The following is a 17788-nucleotide window of genomic DNA, read 5'->3' as shown; positions in this document are numbered from 1 at the left end:
TGAACAACCCCACCATCTCTAGCCCGTGGCTGCAGCTGAGAAAGAACCATATGTATGTCTAAAACATAGAAATCATTTTCCCCATGTCAGTATATCTTCCAGGTGACGTTTGTCACTCACCACTACAGATGCTCAGTCTTCAGAGCTGTTGCTCTCCACCTGCAACCTATTCTCCTTTCAACCCAGCTATGGGGTCCCTATTCCTCTTCATGACAAAGCTTCTTGGATCTCTTCAGTCCTGTGTCAAGGTGGAATCTAGATTCCAGGTATCTTGAGGCCCAGTCTGCTGCTCTGGTCTACTTGAGTGACCCAAAGCCCTAAGTCACCGTCCTTCCCTGCTGTCCCCTTCACACCAGGCCTTATTCATTTTGGACTTTAAGATAGACCTGTGGTCTCCAGCACAGAAAAGTGCCATCTTCTAGTGAGTTGAGAGGCCAGGTCCTAGCTGACTGGGTCACTCAGGACCCCCCCACCCCCAGGCCCTCTCCATGTTGAAGGAAACATTTGTTGAACAGAATCGAATTTACTGTTCGATTGCAGGAGATGTAATTTGATCTGGGCCTTATGAAGCCCTTAATAAAGTTAAGGTATTACTGGGATCCACTGCTTTTTCATTTGTTAAGAGAAAGTGGGCAGAAGAGGGGACTCCACAGGAGGGAGGCACCTGTCTGTTCTTCCTGCCCCAGCTGCTATCATGCCATACCCACCCTGGGGAAGTTGCCACCTTTCTCTGTTCCAGAGCTAAAGGTTTTCATCTTTGAGGTAGGGACTGTCAACCCTGATGATTTAATCTGGAAAAGATGGTTAGGAAAGGGAAGGGAGGGTGGGTCTCCTTGGAATTGGGGGCCCAGGGGAGAAAAGTTTACATTCAGTAGGTAATTATATGTGTTCTCTTTAGTTCACTCAACAGCTCCCAGCATTCCTGTGTGGCAGGTGCCTGAGGCTGGCATGACAGAGTGTTTACTAATTTTTTAGACTTTTTTCCTTTAAGCACATGGTGAGGAACTGTATTTCCCTGTCCGCTTCAAAGTTACATGAGTCTGTATGATTTGCTTTGGACAATGAAACTTTAGTGGAAGTTACAAGAGGAATTGGCCGTGCTTCCTCCTGCTGCCATGGTAACTGTGGATGCATGTTGAGATGGTGGGTACCCATCAGCTTGGGGTTCTGAATGACAGGGAGGACCAGCTATCCCACGTAACAGGATGAGAAGGGAGCTTGGATGGTTTGACATATCTGAGGTCTTCAGTTGTCTCTCTGGCTGATATGGCACCACTGCAGTTGCCATTTTCCTGATGAGTAAATGGAGGCTAAGAAAAGTTCAGCTCCATGTGATGCCAGGACTGTGCCCTTTCTAAGCTGGGCTCTTGCGACTGCCCAAGGCTGACCAGGTATGGTCAGACTCCAGGCAGTAGGGATAGGGTCTAGACTCATTATCCATTTCTTTTCACCTTCCACTCTTGCTGAGCACAGTGCCCTGTATCCCTCACAGGGGCCTGCTGGAGATGCAGGACTGTGAGGCCTGGAAGTCAGAGGTCAGAGGCCTGGAGGGGTTCTGGAAAAGTTCAGAGCTGGGCATCCTTGAAAGGGAATCCTACACCCTCTGGTTGGGTGACTTTGATAAGTTGTGAGTCTTTTATGAGCCTTTAGCTGTCAAATAATTCCACTCTTCTGGTCATTAGAGGGACAAAAATGAGATGTAAAGATCTGGGCACACAGTAGGGCTTCACACCCAGGCTCTGTGGTTATTGGACGTAGGACCAGGAGCTAAGGTGACTCACTGCCCTCCCTACCTCACTACCCCATGGAAACAATGCCAAAGAAAAGCCGGAGCCTCTGGGACACATTCTTATCTCATGGGCCCCTCCCCACCCACTGGAGAGCACAAAACAGCAATGTGGCTTGGCCTACCTCAAGCCTGGAAGGGGGCATGGGATGGCTCAGATCTGGCTCTCTCCTTAGACCCTATGTTCTCTACTTGTTGGCCATCCCACTCTTCCTCTGCTAGGGAGCTCCCCCAACCCCATCATGGCCATCCTTAGTCCCACACTACATCTCTGCATGGGTGGGCATTTCCTCCAGGATCAGTCACACCACTATTCCACTTGATGCTGTTGCTATACCCTGAATCATGGAATCAGCTCTGCTCTGGCTCCTCCCCAGGGGCACTCAACAGAAAACCTCAGGTTGGTTGGCTATTAGCCCATTTTACAGAATGAGGAAATTGACACTCAAGGAGGTGCTGCAGTTCGGAAGGGATAGAGCCAGGTTCACACACAGGTCTGTCTGTCCCACATACAGTAGTCTCAGCATACCTAGCCCCTGGCCTCTGATCAGCTAGGTGGGTGGAAGCTATTCTTTCTGGTCAGTACCGCCCCATTCTACAAGCCTCACTTCCTCACTGACCCCCCCCAACCTATTTCTTGTTCTCTAAGAAGCTTCCCATGTGCCCTTTAGTTACATGGAGTTCCCCTGTTAAGCTACTAAAGCCTAAGGAGTTGCAAGAGGCTTGGGTAGCTATGGACTCCTGCAGAGCCTAGGGTCCTAATAGCCAGGCCTGTATCTTCTGCCCTCAGCACCCTCAGCAGCTCCCCACGTCACTGTGCTGAGCTCCCAGGGACAGGAATGAAGGGACAGAACCCAGAAAGGGTCCAGGGAATTGACAGCAGACCTCAGGCAGGGGAAAGGCTGTGATTTAAGGAATAGATCTATTCAACAATGGGGGGGGGGCTAGACCCTGCTTTGGCCCCTAGGCTGAGCTCTAGAAAGCAGATCTTGGACCCACCCTCAGCAGTCCCAGAGAGTCAACTGCTCTCTCCTAGCCTGGGTCTGTCTGACTCTAACACTCTCCCTCCTCGCCTTCTTCCACCCCCTTCCCCTGCCCTTTTTCCCTTCCTAAAAAACAGAGAAATGGGATTCAGAAGCCTACACCGCCTGCAAAACATGGTTCAGCCTCCCCAAAAGAGGAAATGCCAGCGTGCGGGTTCTCATGGCAACTGCAGCTCTGCCCCCCCCCCCGAACCCCACCGCAGCCGCCCTGTGCCCATATGGTGAGATTCTTGTAAGGGCGCTTTGAATCAGCGGGCCTTGGGTCCATTTGGGGCTGCCATGGGGGTATGTTGGATACCTCAACTGCCCATCAGCAGCCCACGCAGGGTGCCAAAATGTGGGGTGGTACTCAGGAATCACCTCAGTCCCAAGTTGGGGTTCTCCATGGCTAGCAATGATCTGGTTTCTTCCCAGGTGGACTCCACCTGCCTCCTGCCCCTCTGCCTTTCCTCTGATAGAAATCGGACTTGGCTGTTCCCAGTAAGGTGTGGAAAGGTGTGGGGAACAGAAGTGAAGCCAGGTACTGTTTTCCTTGTCCCTGGCAATGGGGCCATATTCATATGCCCCACCCCACCCCAAGGAACGGTAAAGGTACCCAGGAACCCTGGCCTCTGAGAGGGTAGTGAGGGAGCAGCACCTGCATCCCAGCCTTGGCTTAGTAGCCCTAGAGACACTGCCCCTCCAAGTCTCTGAACCTCCTGTGCCCACCTAGGGAGGTGCCTGCCAGCCTGCCTTGTAGAATACGCTGCTTTTCCAGGCCAGCTGGCACCTCCATGACTAATGTAGTGGAAGCTAGTGCCAAGTGGGCTTGGGGGCTGCAGGGCTGGGGGCTGCAGGGATGGTGGCTAAGGAGCAAGTCTGCCAGGGCTTGGCACCCACCCTGCGTCCTCCTTTCCTGGGGTCCTTTGGGACCAGGAAACAGGACACAGCAGTGGAGGGACCCCTGGGTTCCTGGCACTTCCTGCCTCTTCCTCCTCTTCTGACCCCAAAGTAGCTGCTTCAGCCTTCAGCCAGTCCTTACCATCTTTCTTGGGTGGGTGTGCCCTAGTGGTGGCCCAGGTGGGGGAGGGGGAGTGAAGTTTGGTACACCTGCTACCTTTGGGTACATTCTCTCTAGAGATTGTGAACCCCAAGACTTCTCTGTTTTGATTTCTAACCCTTCTAAGCAGACATTTCTATGTGTCAGGGTCAAAGAACCTCAAAGGCAGTGGGTCTGAGCCCAAAGAGTCACAGAAATGGGGCCCAGAGAGGGTAAAAACCTACACAAGGTCACACAGCTAGTCTGGGGTGCAAGTCAGAAGCAAGTGTCCTCCCTCCCAGCCCAGGCTCTTCTCAGACTCCCAAGTTGCTGCCTCTAATATGTCTCTCCTTGACTGAAGGAGGGATGGATGGATGGGGGGAGCAGGGAGCAGGCGACTGGGGAACAGATGGAGGCTCCGCAGTGGGGGCTTGAGGGAGGGGGAGGAGCCTTGGAGAACCTGGAACTCTTACAAAGTTGCGAGTTAAAACATTCTTCTCACTCCCGCCTCCTTTACTGTTCTGATGCACCAAGACGTGACAAAAATGTGTCAGATTTTTTAAAAAACCACACACATACACAAATGCCAGGCCTGTCTCTGCTGCCCGCCCAAGCTTGGCCCATCTGCTTCCTGGGGGTGGAAGGGGAGGGGGCTTGGCAGTCGCACCTCACTCTAGACGCCTCAGCCCTGGGGCTGGACCCATTGCCTGGCACAGAAATGGCCCAGGCAATGGTGGGATGCCTGGAGGGAAGGCACTGCCCTGCTGTATGTGCCTCCACTGGGCCTGCCCTGGAATCCACATGCCTGGACCTTCACACTGTGCTGGGTGCTGCCTTCCTCTCCATTAGCTGCAGCTGGGGGCCTAGGTCTTAGAGAGCTTTCCCTCAATGTACAGGTGGGAAGCTGAGGTCCAAAGAGAAGAGGTGTGCTCAGGTCCCCTCAGATAGAGCAGAGTTCGTGCCTCACACATTCACTCAAACACTGGCTGAGTATGAATTTAATTCTTTGCTTCAGGACCACCAAGCAAAAGGGATTCAGTTTTGGGCAAATACATGGCAAGCTCCCTGGCAGAGCCAGGCCAGTAAGGAACACCCCAGCAGTCAGCAAAAACATGCAATTGACTGGGGCCTCTAAGGGAGAAGACAGCCAGGCTGGCAGTGGGGCCTGGAGAGAAATTCATCTGGGCCTCATCCCACTGTGATGGGCAGTGGGCTTCGTGACTCAAAGCTCCATATTTCAGTGACTGGGTTGTGGGCAAGCCGAGCCACAGGTCACTGGTGGCTATGCTAGGTTGGGTGCAAGGCAATGCGTCTCATGCCAGATAGAACAAGTGACCTGAGGGTGGAAGGGGATCCCTGGGACAGGAAGTATGTCATGTGGTCACAGGATCAAATGTGACAGTGAGTAGAGAAGGCAGCATGCAGGTACAAAGGTTTCAGGCTGCACAAGGAAATGATAAAAAAAAAAAAAATTCCTCCAGGCTGGAGGTCTGGATGTCAGAGATACTGGCAAGATCCTGCCAGGCCTAGAAGCTTCCAGAGGGGACTGCTGAGGGTACCAGGCACTGCTGCAGGGCTTGAGTATAGGCTTCCTGTAGTCAGATCTGCAGGGAAGCCCCATTGCCCAGAACCAGTCGCAGTTCTCTGCAGAACCCCTTCCTTCACCTGGAGCCCACACTCTGTCTACTCCCTCAGGGTTCTGCCCATATTCCTAAAGCCACCTCTTCTGAGAAGTGTCCCTAGACTTGCTGAGAGGCAAGTGCAGCCAGGCAGGCAGGCTGACCTTGAAAGTCTGAGGCCAGGAGAGGCCTAGGTGTGGCTACTCAGCTTCCTCCACAGGAACCTGGGAAACTAAAGGCTACCTAGGGGAGGATGAAATGGGGCCTGGCCATCTGGCCAAGAGTGGGGAAGCCCTGTTAGAATCAGCAAGCCCTTCTCCACCCCCATTGGGGTTCTTCAGGGGATCATCTGAAGAGCAAGAACAGGTTATAGCTCTCTGAGCCTCAGTCTCCCCACTTGCAAAATGGAATCCCTATGCCAGCTCTACCTGCCTTCCAGGATTCATTTGGGGCTTAGAGACTGGCCCTGGAACATGTCTGTCAGAGCAGAATCCTTGGGCCCTGGAGGAGTGCCTCTGACCCCCTCAGGGTGCTGTGTGATGACCTTATCACCCAGAGTCTTTCTAAAGTGTCCAGATATCTTGGGGTGGGGTCTTACCTGAAGTGCCCCCCCAATGAAGAACTGTGAGTCCCAGGCAGCAGAATCCCCTTTGCCCTCCCAGGGACTGTCAGCAAATGCCTGCCATGTCTGGAAGTGCTTGAAATGGGGCTTTCTCCTCAGGTGCCTATAGGAATGGAGAGAGGGACAGGTTCACCTCCCTCCTCCCTCCCCCATCCTCCAACATTCCTCCCTTATCTTCCTACTCATTAGAAATCCATCTGAGTTAATGGGTTAATTAAATGATTTAATATATACACAGTGTTAGTACAGTGCTTGACACAGTAAAAAACTAAGCGTTAGCAGTTACTGATACTATTGCAATATTGTTCCTTCTTCATATACAAATACCTAGGAAAAACTGCTGGCAGTCATGTTAGTATGAATAAGTTTTAAAACCACTTTGCTTTCTAGATCACCTTAATTTGGGGATAAAAGCCATTTTGGAGTTTGTCATGTGGGAGGCTGTGCTGGATAGCTTTAGTGTCAATTTGACACACCTGGGTTGAGGGAGCCTCAATTGGGGAATTGCCTCTATTGGACTGGCCTGTGGCCATGTTTGAGGGGCATCTTCTTGATGAGTGATGTGGGAAGACCCAGCCCACTGTGGGTGGTGCCACCCCTGGGCGGTGGGCCTGTGTTACATAAGAAAGCAGGCTAAGCAGGGGCCAGGGGAGCAAGCTAGTAAGCAGTGTTCCTCCATGGCCTGTGCTCCAGCTCCTGCCTCCAGGTTCCTGCCCTGAGTTTCTACCTTGGGCTCCCTGATAAACTGTGACCTGGGAGATGTAAGACAAATAAACCCTTTCCTCCCCAAGTTGGTAGTGGTCAGTGTGTTTTGTCACAGCAATGGAGAAACAAACTAGGACAAAATAAGCAAGGCATAGGCCTCTGAGCATCCAGTTTCTGGGTGACACTCCTTGCCTGGGTGGAGAAGGGAGAGCAAGTGGCTTTCAGGGGCTAGGCTGTGTCCTCAGTTGTCCAGGGGCCTGTGGACTCCCCTGGTGTGGGAGGTGGCATGCACAGATGCAGGCTAGACACCTCCTGATGCGCAGGTGCTTTCCAGACAGGTGGGGGGCGGCGAGGCCCTGGGCTCAGTTGCCTGCAAGTCAAGGTGGTGGGCACTGCAGGGACAGGTGAGGAAGATGGTGCAGGTTGGGGTGAGAATGGAGATACGGGGGTGGGGGGAAGCTGAGCACGTTTTCAAATAGGCCTGGGTGGGAGGCTGAGGTAGGTCAACTTCACTCTGGGCTCTTGGGGACCTGCCAGGTTGCAGGGGTTGGTCTAAGCCCTAGACTGCCCAGCACTGAGAAGGCAGAGTCATAGAGCAATTCTTGTTTGAATTGACAAGATCTCACAAGGGTGCTGAGATGATATTAAAGCATGAGGCTTGGTGGTCAGACTTGTAGAAATTCTTAGAGAGTGTGAGAGCTAACAGGGAATGAGGGAAACCTGGAGTCTGATTGAAAAACACTGGCTCCTCCCAGTGAGCTAGGCCCCGGCCCCAGCTCTGCTTCAGGCAGCAAGAAGAGTCTCCTTGGGCAGGTAGTACAGCTGGCGAAGAGCCCTCACTCACTGCAGGGCAGGCCACCCTCTGCCTTCACAGGGTCACAACTCCTAGTCTGGCCCATGGCTGAACAATGGGGCAAACACATATTCGCCACCACCTTCCAGAGCTTCTCTTCCTTTGGATGCTTTCTCTTCCTTTGCCAGCTGCCCAGGGTCACATGGCCCCAAAACTGAGGTAAGGGAAGAAGGTGAGGCGAGGCAGGACTCAAGGGTGGATAGATTCAAGTCTTTCCCAGGGTAAGTGATCAGAAGTTGTTCTTATGAGCATGTGTGTGTCCCAGCCTTCAGGGTCCCAGGGCTCCCAGTGCTCATGTTGAACAAGGTTAAGTCAGCAAGGAGCAACATGGCTCTACAACTCCTGTCCCTCTCCTCACCTGCCCCAGCCATCTCCCAATCCAGCTCCCGCCTAAGGGGCCTATGAGCACACGATGCAGCTTGGCTGGCTGGACTGTGGGGAATGAGAGAAGGGTTTTCTGATGTGGGTTGGTAGGCAGAAAGGATGGATCTGGTTGGGGCCCTCAGGATCAGTGGGCAGGAAACTCTGGGCTTTCCCTTAAGGTGAAAACCAGCTGTGCAACACCTAGGCTCTCAGCTCAGGGTGTCCACTCCAAAGTGGCAGCGAGCAAAGAGCCTGTCTGCCTGTCTGTGGCCTATAACCAATACTCCCACTCCTGTGAAGTCTACGTTCTCTGGTTCCAGATCTTAAGACAGTAAGCCCACTCCTGAGTGCACACACATGCCCTCTGTGTGATCACATGTGTGCACACATCTTATGCTGGAAGAAGGCAGGTTCCAGACTCTGGGCACAGACAAACCAAGGCCCTTCAGGCAGACAACCGGTGTTACCATACTCAAGAAGCAACATTTGGCCTCTGAAGAAATCTGGGTCACCCCCAAACCTGAAAGCCCTTTTGAGGGTCTGTCTCACCTTCACAAGCATCAAGTTCTGGCTGAGGCTTCCCTGGAGGCACCTGGAAGTCCCTCCTTATAACTGGTTAAACTATATCTACCTATTCTTCCAGTCAATAGACATGTGATGTTCATGATCATGCCCTGGCAGAGGGAAGGAGATTGGCTGGGTCCCCTGAGAACTGTTCCAGGGCAGGGAAGAAGGAAACAGCTTTGGTGCTTCATCCCAGGAACTCCTCAGGAAGCAGTCCTCCAGTTAAACAGGCTGATTCAGTCAGGAAAGCCCATCACCCTCTTCCTCCTGAGCCAAGTCCGCACCCCAGGTTCCCTTCTCAAACAGCAGTGGCATCTTCAGCCTTTCTGCCTCCTCTTGTGGGAGCCCCTTACCATGTCATCTTAGAGACCCACACCTCACTGGAGGAGAGATAGGTCACAAACCCTGGTCCCTCAGACCCCAGGGCTGAAACTGTAGGGTCTGGAGGGGTGAGAGAGCATCTGGTCTGCTCTGTGCGATCTGAAGAAAGGCAAAAGTGACCCATGGGTGCTGAAGCCTGACTAGACTACATGTTTAGAGTGATGTTATTGAGCTGAGAAACCCAGAAAAGGGCCAGGCAGGGGTCTCAGCACAGGGCCAGCAAGACTGGGGTCGGCAGTAGCTTCAGAATGCAGCCAAGGTGTGCAACACTGAGCAGCTATGGGGGAGTGGGGGAGGCAAAGGAGGCCTTTCTGGGAGAGCGACCCAGATCTATCCCCCACCAACTCCGCAGCCCTGTGTATATGTGTGTGCACGGGTGCGCATGTGTGTTCTCAGCCCCAGCAGGCGGAGGGTGGGGAGGGAGAAGGCTTGCTGAAAGCTCTGGGAAATGAGAGAGAAATCCTTCCAAATCCCTGGCTGCCGTCACTAATAGCTGAAATATGCTCTCGACAACAAGGTGAAAGGCTCAGGTCCTCAGCCCATCCTGCTGCCAGGAGCTGGGACTCTGGGTCTGGCTGAGGGAGAATGTTGAGGCCTTGGCTGGTGAGGTGGTTGTGGCCCAGCACTGACCCTACTCTGGCCTTTCTTATCTCTCTTTTGGGTCAATGTCTCACAGGCTTTGGAGCTGCTCAGTGAGGCAGTGAGAACCCCAGAGGCCATACCCAGGACTCAGGAAGTCCCAGTGAGGCAACAGGGAGAGCTGGGCCCAGACCCAAGAGCAGCAGGCCCTTTAGCCCCTGGCTGCAGTGGTAGACAGAATGGTACCCCTGTAGGGCTGCTGGCCATGGCTGGACCCTTGTGTCCACACACAGTTACAGAATACTGTTCTCAGGGGCCACTGTACCCCACCTGCATGTGCATAAGCGTGAACTTGAATGCAGTGGGCTCACATGTGCATCTGCCTGGACCCCATGAGCATGGGAAGGTATGCTTGGTTCCCCTGTGACCACTCTGGGCTCTGTGGGTGTGAGGGAGAGATTTCCTGGGATTGGCTACTGGGTATCCAAGCCAAAGTCTTAAAAATTGCCTGAGGCAAGAATCCAGAGGCAGCCTCTTACCCCCTGTTCAGACTCAGTGCCAGGCCTGTGTCCTCAGGGGTGCTGTACTACCTCTTCTCCTACCAGACCTGCCCAGCCTTGGTCCATGCATGGTGTACAGCCCGGCTCTGCATTGACCCCTAGGAGCTGGAGCCCTGCCCCGGCTCAGGACCTCAATATGCCATGAAGGGTTGAGGAACCTGTGTTTACTCACTGCTTGGGGGACCCCAGCCTGTTTGGCCCTAGCCTCCCTTCTTTCTATTACAGATTCTCTAAGGGCTGGGAGTTGAGCGCTGGAGGTCTTCATGGCTCTGGAGGCAGCCATGGTTCCTGGCTGTTCTCCAGCCCACTCCCAGCTCAAAACATCTCATTCCTAAGTCCAAAGCAGCCCTATCTTGTCCTCATACATTCCCTCTATGGTTGGTTCAGTCCCCAGGCTGAGGAACTGATTACCCATAGATGCTGACTAGTCCATGCAGATTGAAATGCTGAAATGGATCACTTCTGGCCTTACCTACAGTAGGTCCTGGGCCTGCTCTCTCCCTGGCTCAGAGCTTTTGCACAGACTGGTTCCCCTTACCGAGGTGCTTGTCCCTTCCCATCAGCCTGAACACACTGCCTTTTCCTTAACAAGTATTCAAATGTTTCCACCTCTGGGCAGCCTTCTTCCTCTACTCCATCTATCCACTAGCACTAGCATAGCCTCCACTGAGCCAGTTTCCCTGTGCTGGCCAGGCCTATTCTAATTTCTGTCCCCAGTAGGCTATGGGCTCCCTGAAGGTTTAGCCATAGATTTTCCAGAGGGCTTGGTACTAAGCACCCAGCACCAAGCAAGTATTAAGCAAATGAATGATATGGACACAAGAAATCCTGGCCAAATCCCAGCTCTGCACAGAAATCCCAGCTTCCATAGTCTCCTCTGGGTCCTTGCAGTCACACACCAGCCCCCATGCAGCATATACCACACATCTGGGGCATCTGGTGTGTAAGTGAAACCTTGTTCTCAGTGTGCAGCACTTCCGGGGAAGTGCAGGCACACTAGTGAACATGGGTGCTGTTTTTACCCCATGACCAGGGCTGACTAGGGACTGAGTGCCTGCTGCAGGGCTGCCTCCAGGCTGGGCTCTGGGGAGCAACTGCCAGCCCTGGAGCTCACCAAGAATAGATGTGGCTGGAGGAAGTGACTTGGGCAGAAGGTAGGCAGAGGCAGGCTCATGGAAGAGCTGCTTCCTGCTCCCATGGCTCAGCTCTGCAACCCCCAGAAGCTAACCTGACTTTCTTGTACCTCAGTTTCCCCCATCTGAAAAATGGATATGGTGAGTGGAGGATCAATGCTTGCCAGACCTTCCTAATGTAGCCAAGCACATTGTAAACACATCACAAGTACTCAGAAAACAGAGCTGGTGCTGCTCAGGTGGTAAAATGCTTCCCTTACAAGCACAAGGCTTGAGTTGGGTCAACAGAACACATGCTTTTTTTTGTTTTTGTTTTTTGCTTTTTAAAGCTGTGTGTGGTGGCTCTCACTTGTAATTCCAGTGTGCTTGGGCAGGCAGAGGGAGGCAGATCCCTAGGACATCACTGGCTAGCCTAGTGTACCTAGGAGCTTTAAGCTAATGAGAAACCATGTCTCAAAAGAAAGAAAAAAAAAGATGGACAGTGCCTGAGGAACAATATCTGAGGTTGTCTTTTGGCCTTTACTTGTGTATATACACACATGTACCTATACATACAGATGTACCCTGTACATACACACACATACCCCCTCCACATATCCACACATCCAAGACCTGCACTGTTATTTGCTTGTCACTAGTCCAGGCATCCAGCCCTGGATGGGACTGCAGTCAGTGGTAAGTGGGAGGCAAAGGTGGGTGGCCAGGAGAGTAACTCAACCTGTCTGACCATGGTTGGTTTGGCTTCCTCTGCTCAAGGAACTGGTTATCTGGATGGTAGTGTATGGAGAGGCAAGTGGTACCATGGGGAGGTGGGTATTGACCCAAGGGACAGCAGATGGCTAAAGTGGATAGACTGGAAAACTGCCCATCTGGGAGCACTTGGGTCTAGGAGCACTCACCTCCCACAGGAGGGCCAGGTTTGCCTTGCTAAGGAAGGCTGTACAGGCCTGAGTGAGGCAGGGCTCATGGGAAGGGAAACCATCCTCTCTGTGCTGAGAAAGGCAGAGTCTAAGTCGCTGCACTATTACTTCCAGTGATCCAAGGGGCCCTCAAATGGTGCCTTCCAGGGCTCCAAGGGGCTTTGGGCTGAGCACCCAGGATTCTCCCAGGCCTATGGGAGCTGCTCTTTAGGCCAAGCAGTCCTGAAATTGGGGTGGGGTGGGATAAAGGAGGTGCCTGAGAGTGGACAGGATGATGGGTGTGCAAAGTGAGCTGTGTTCAGGGGCTACAAGTCTGTTGGAGGGAGGCATGGGGTGCAAAGTGAGGAAAGGGGTCAACTTTCTTCAGCTCAGACCCCCTGCTTCTCCTTCTCTGTCTTTATGCCCTCCATCAGTGTGCCAGTGTGACATTAACAGGCTGACATTAATAAGCCAGAGCTCCTCCACTTGTGTGCCAGATCAGGCCCCCGCCTGGAAGAACTGCTAATAACAGCCACAGTGAAGAAATATCAATGAGAGCATCAATATTATCGCCCCTTGTGTTCCTGCCTGTTTGTTTGGAGATAAGGAAAGCCCAGGGGCCATTTCTCCAGGACACTGTGAGTGGTAAGGAGGGGAGGGGAGCTCCCTGTGGAGAAAGAAGCATCCTCTAGCTTGGGTCATCCATTTCCCAGGCCTGTCTCTTTGCTTCTCTGGGTCTCAGTGTCATCTTCTAACGAATGGGTACAGTAATTCTAATCCTTTCTGTGATGCCATGTAAGGAAGGAAGTGAATGAGAAGCAAGAGCTAGGCCTCAGGAGGGTGCTCTATGTGGTAAATGCAGATTTATAGACTAGGGGAGACAGGAGAGTAAAACAAAGCAGAAGCAGACAGGACTACCAACAAAGGGACAGGCATGTCCCAACTCAATGAACCTCAGAAACAAATATCCCCACCCCCACCCCCTCAATCAAGCAATAAACTATGGTCACAATCAAACAGATGCTCATGGGCCCCAGCTGGCTGCTGACTGCTGCCCCAAGCCCGTAAGTCTCAATGAGGACTTGCAAACTTCCAAGTCCTGCCTGGCCAAACCCATCCTCAGCACAGTGCCACCACACCCCAGAACCTCAGAAAGTCCCACTTGAATCAGAGAAACAGGCTCATTGAGAATTTCAAAGATGGCTGAACAACAAGCATACACACCAAGTACACATAGAAATATACACTCAGGAATGCATACGCTGTCATACATGAATGCGTACAGAAGAGACAAAGGCAAGTACATAGACACACATACGAACAAAACCCAAATACACCAACGTAAGGAGACACATACACTTACACATACACTGGTGTCCAAAACACACACACACACACACACACACACACACACACACAGTGTCTGAGGCTCCACACTGGGCTCTCACAGGCCCTTGGGCGCCCCTCTGCTGAGAAAAAAATAAAAAGCCCCATGCCGCCTCCAGGCACATGTGGCCTCTCCAGCCGTGGCCAAGCCAAGCAGCAGTGATTAGACTGGCTAGGAGGCAAAGCCCAGCATGGCCTGAATATTTCACGGGAGATTTTGCTTCACAGAAAATCCCTTCTTCACTTCTGTGCATGTCAGGGTATAATTACCCATTAGGTGGCAGAGCAGAAACCTGGGGCTGTGCACAACAGGGTCAGGACTGTTCTGCCTCTGGCTCTGCGCAGGCGTGGGAGCTCCTGGCCAGGCCTGTCCCGGTTCTCACCTGCTCTTCTCAGAACAGAGAGGGGAACACTGGTTGTCATTTTGGGATGTGGAGTGTTTTGACTTGGGGTCACCACTGCCCTGAGTGCTCAGACTGTCAGCTCTCGGCTAGAAAGAGCTAAAGTCATCCACTAGTCTTCCCTTTCTCTCCAGTCAGTCACTGTCTATTTCCTGGATGAATGACAGGTAACAAGGAGCCAGAGAGAGAAGGTAAGGGACATTCAGGATGGGCTCTGGAGACCCTGATCCCTTCCCTAGTCTCCCTCACTCCTCTAGTTTGGAATATGTCCTGGGAGGGTGAAGCTCAGCCCAGATGGATCCCCTCCCACATGGGCAGCCCTCCCTAGATCTCAGGGCATCCTGTATTCCTCTCCATTAGTGTTCAAGGACTGACAGCTGCCAGTCTCCAGGAGCTAGGGAGGTAGCGACAATGAGCAACGGGGCAAAGGCATAGCAGGGAGTGCTGGGGCTCATCCAAGGCATCCAAGCTCAACCAGTTCAGACCCAGGAGAACTGAAAACAAGGCTTCAAACAAAGATTTGTGTACACATGTTCACAGCAGCACTATTCACAACAGCCCCAAAGTCAAAACTACTCAATGTCCGTGAACGAGGAGATAAAAGCAGGCACACACAAGCAGACTATTATTAAGTCACTAAAAGGAGCAGAAGCACAATGCACACCACAACTTGAAAGGACTTAAAACAGCGATGCCAAGTGCCAGGTGACTCCATCTACACGAAACATCTAGAACAGGCGAATCTAGAGTAGATCTGTGGTTGTCAGAGCCTGAGGGGAAGGAGCTTGGAAGTCACTGCTTAGGGTTCAGGGTCTTCTTTGGGGTGATAAAAATATACCGGAATTAGATGGTGACTGTGACTGTGCAATCTTGTGGATATCCTAAAAAACATACTTCAAAATAGTGGATTTTATGGTATATGAATTCTCTCTCAATTGTTTAAAAACCAAGTTACTTAAAATGGAAGAACACACACAGCCATATCCATGCATGGGGACTCCGATTTTCCCCTCTCTTGTTTATATATTGGTCACCCTCCCAGGTGTGGAAGCTCATGAAGGGTGGAGCCCAAGGCCCAAATATGGTCCCTGACCACAGCAACATGATACCCAGGCCACACTTCATATACGGCAAACCCTTAGGCTGCCTCCAGTCCAGAGACACAGCCTGAGTCTCAAGTGAGGCCAGTGAGGCCCGGGTTCAAGGTCACTTGCCCTAAAGCCAGGTGGCAGGTTGGAGGCAGAACTAGGAAGAAAAACCAGGTCTTGAATGACCAAGGGCAGCTGATTGTCAGCTCTGGTGCACAAAGGGGCACCCCTGCCATTGTTTCCTGCCCCATGGCCCTCTAGATCCCCAGAGCCTCAGAATCAAATTCATCCCCTATTCTGGCCCCTGGCCTCTTTAAAGGCAAACCCCATCCAGCCTCTCCAGCCTCTGCTCACATAGGCTCTCTTCCAGCCCTTGCTCAGCCTTGCTGTTGGATACCAGACACTCCTTCCTTCCCTTCCTCCCTTCCTGGAAGTCTCACTTCATTACTCACTGCCCCTCCCACAGGGCGCCCTCCTCAGCAGAGCAGTTGCAGCACCTTTGGGAGGGTGTGCATCGAATATGAAGGCAGAGCCGAAAGTGTACCTGGCTGCAGGGTGACCCAGGACCTGGCAAACCTCCAGCTAGAAGTAAGGTAGCTGGTGACTCAGGGCTTGACTGCCAGCAAGGCATGCCAGGCCAGGGTTGCCTGGCAGGAAAGGAGAGAAGAGAGGGGAGAGGAAGGCAGGGGAGGGGTAAGGAGAGGGGGAGGAGGGGAAGAGCTGCTCTTCAGTTCAGGGTCCCAGCAAGACTCAGTCAGAATTTAATGTAACAAGGAAGCAGTTGGACATTGGTCACCTTTACACATATCATGGCCCCCGAAGACAAGAATCAGTCATGAGCAGAGAGCTAAGGGGAGGGAGAGAAGCCACAGCATTATGCAAATGGACCTACCTCCCACCCCTGCCTGAACACAGTGGGTGGGAAGCAGCTGGACAACCAACCCTGCAAGGCTGTCTTAGTTCAGCCATCTTCCTGAGTGAGCTCTGATTCTATACATACCTTGAACTGGACTCTGGTCACAGACTGACCCTGGCAGGGTAGGTAGACTGCCCTCAGAGAACTGGAGAAGCCTCCAGATGGCTCACTCTCTCTCCTCCCCCTCCTCAGGGCTAGGTAACAGATCTGGACTGTGGGTGTTGAAGATGGGTCTCAGTTCTGAGTGACTGCTGACAGCTGGGCCCGGGGTGGATCATGGGTGGCTGATTTTTCGGACTGACCATCCAGAGATCAGGCAAATAACAGGCCTCCTGGTCCTGCATGCGGTGGTGTCTAATAGATGCTATCTCCCTCTCTGAGCCCCAACCCAGGTCTCTCAGAGCAGCTGTTGCTCCCCTCCTCCACCCTCCCTTACATGGTCCAGTCACCTCCCTCTCCCCCACAGGGCCAGGGGAGGCTGTGAACTGTTAGGTGCCACCCCGCCTCCCAGCCTTTCTTAACCCAGATACACCTCACCCAGGCGCCACCCAGTGTCCTCAGCTGCCTGCCAGCTAACCCCTCAGAGGTGTTAACTGATAATGAAGACGTTATCTGTAAGCTGAAGTGTGGTTCCCTGCCAGGAGTATTTTGGTCTTTCCGGGTTGCTTTTGGAAATGGGAAAACCTTCCAGACCTAGCCAAATGGCAGACACAGAGGGATACAGAGGGGGTGTGGGCACAGTTGGTGCTGGAGTCTTCCGCCTCTCTGAGAGGAGGTGAACATAGGCCTTCTGTCTCATCTGCCCCCACCACATGGTGCCATCAGCCAGGGTATAAAGCCCCTCTGACCCTCAGTTTCATGTGCAGATGAAGAAACAGAATAGCAACCTTGAAGAACTATGTTACAAACTAACGACAGGAAGGTAAGGTCCCAGGTGCTGAGCATAGAGGAACTTAGCAGCCTCTGACTTCGCTCTGCCCCTTTCTGTCCTGTCACTTCCATCCCTCCTCACACTGCTCCATCAAACACTGAGTCTGCTGTCCCAACTTCAAAGTCTCTCCCCAGGAAAAGGCCAAAAGGGATCTACAATGATGGATTACCAGGACATCCAGCAGAGGTAGGAAGCAGATCTAGGGCAAGAGGAAGAGCAGCTTCCTCATAGAACAGTCTTGGAACAACTGTCTAATCATCTGCATCCCTACCTCAAACCACACATTCAGATGAACTAGGAATTTAAATATTTTAAAATTTTATAAACAACTAGGAAACAATATAGGGCAGTTTTAAAAAAGAAAAAAAAAACAGTGCCATGGATAAGAGCAAAAACTTTGAAGAAGAAAAGTGATAGAGGACTGGAGAGATGGCTCAATGATTAAGAGTTCAATTCCCAGCACCCATATGGTAGTTAACAACTGCCCCTAACTCCAGTTCCAGGGGATCTGATGCCTTCTGGTCTCTGTGAGCATTGCACACACATGGTATACTTACATAGGTGCAGGCAAAATAACTTATACACATAATAAAAATAAGGGCTAGAGAGATGGCTCAGCAATTAAGAGCACTGGCTGCTCTTGCAAAGGACCCAGGTTCAATTCCCAGCACACACATGGAAGCTAACAACCCTAGTTCCAGGGGATCCAATGCCCTTTTCTGACCTCTGCAGGCATTGTACAACATGGGTGCATTTACATGCATGCAGGCAATACATTCATACACATAAAATAAATATTTTAAATTTAAATATAAAATATTTTTAAAGCCGGGCGTGGTGGCGCAGGCCTGTAGTACCAGCACTTGGGAGGCAGAGGCAGGGGGATCTCTGTGAGTTCAAGGCCAGCCTGGTCTACATAGTGAGTTCCAGGACAGCTGGGG

The 17788-nt window shown here is 52.2% G+C and overlaps 1 protein-coding gene across 11 annotated transcripts in view; it reads right to left on the bottom strand.

The window, feature by feature from the left end:
- Lingo1 (leucine rich repeat and Ig domain containing 1) overlaps positions 1–17788 on the bottom strand; it is a 181068-nt gene that overhangs the window by 36375 nt on the left and 126905 nt on the right. The window contains exon 1 of one of the 11 annotated variants that reach the window (XM_029569222.1): positions 6065–6088. The exons of the other annotated variants lie outside the window; for them this stretch is intronic. The gene's annotated coding sequence lies outside the window, so the exon portion shown is untranslated. Of the gene's footprint in view, positions 1–6064; positions 6089–17788 lie in introns of those variants that run through there. 11 annotated transcript variants of the gene reach the window in all.

The sequence above is a fragment of the Nannospalax galili genome, unplaced genomic scaffold (assembly GCF_000622305.1).
Source record: "Nannospalax galili isolate Female #2095 unplaced genomic scaffold, S.galili_v1.0 scaffold1622, whole genome shotgun sequence".
Classification (NCBI taxonomy): domain Eukaryota; kingdom Metazoa; phylum Chordata; class Mammalia; order Rodentia; family Spalacidae; genus Nannospalax; species Nannospalax galili.
This window is presented reverse-complemented; position numbering and strand designations above follow the sequence as displayed.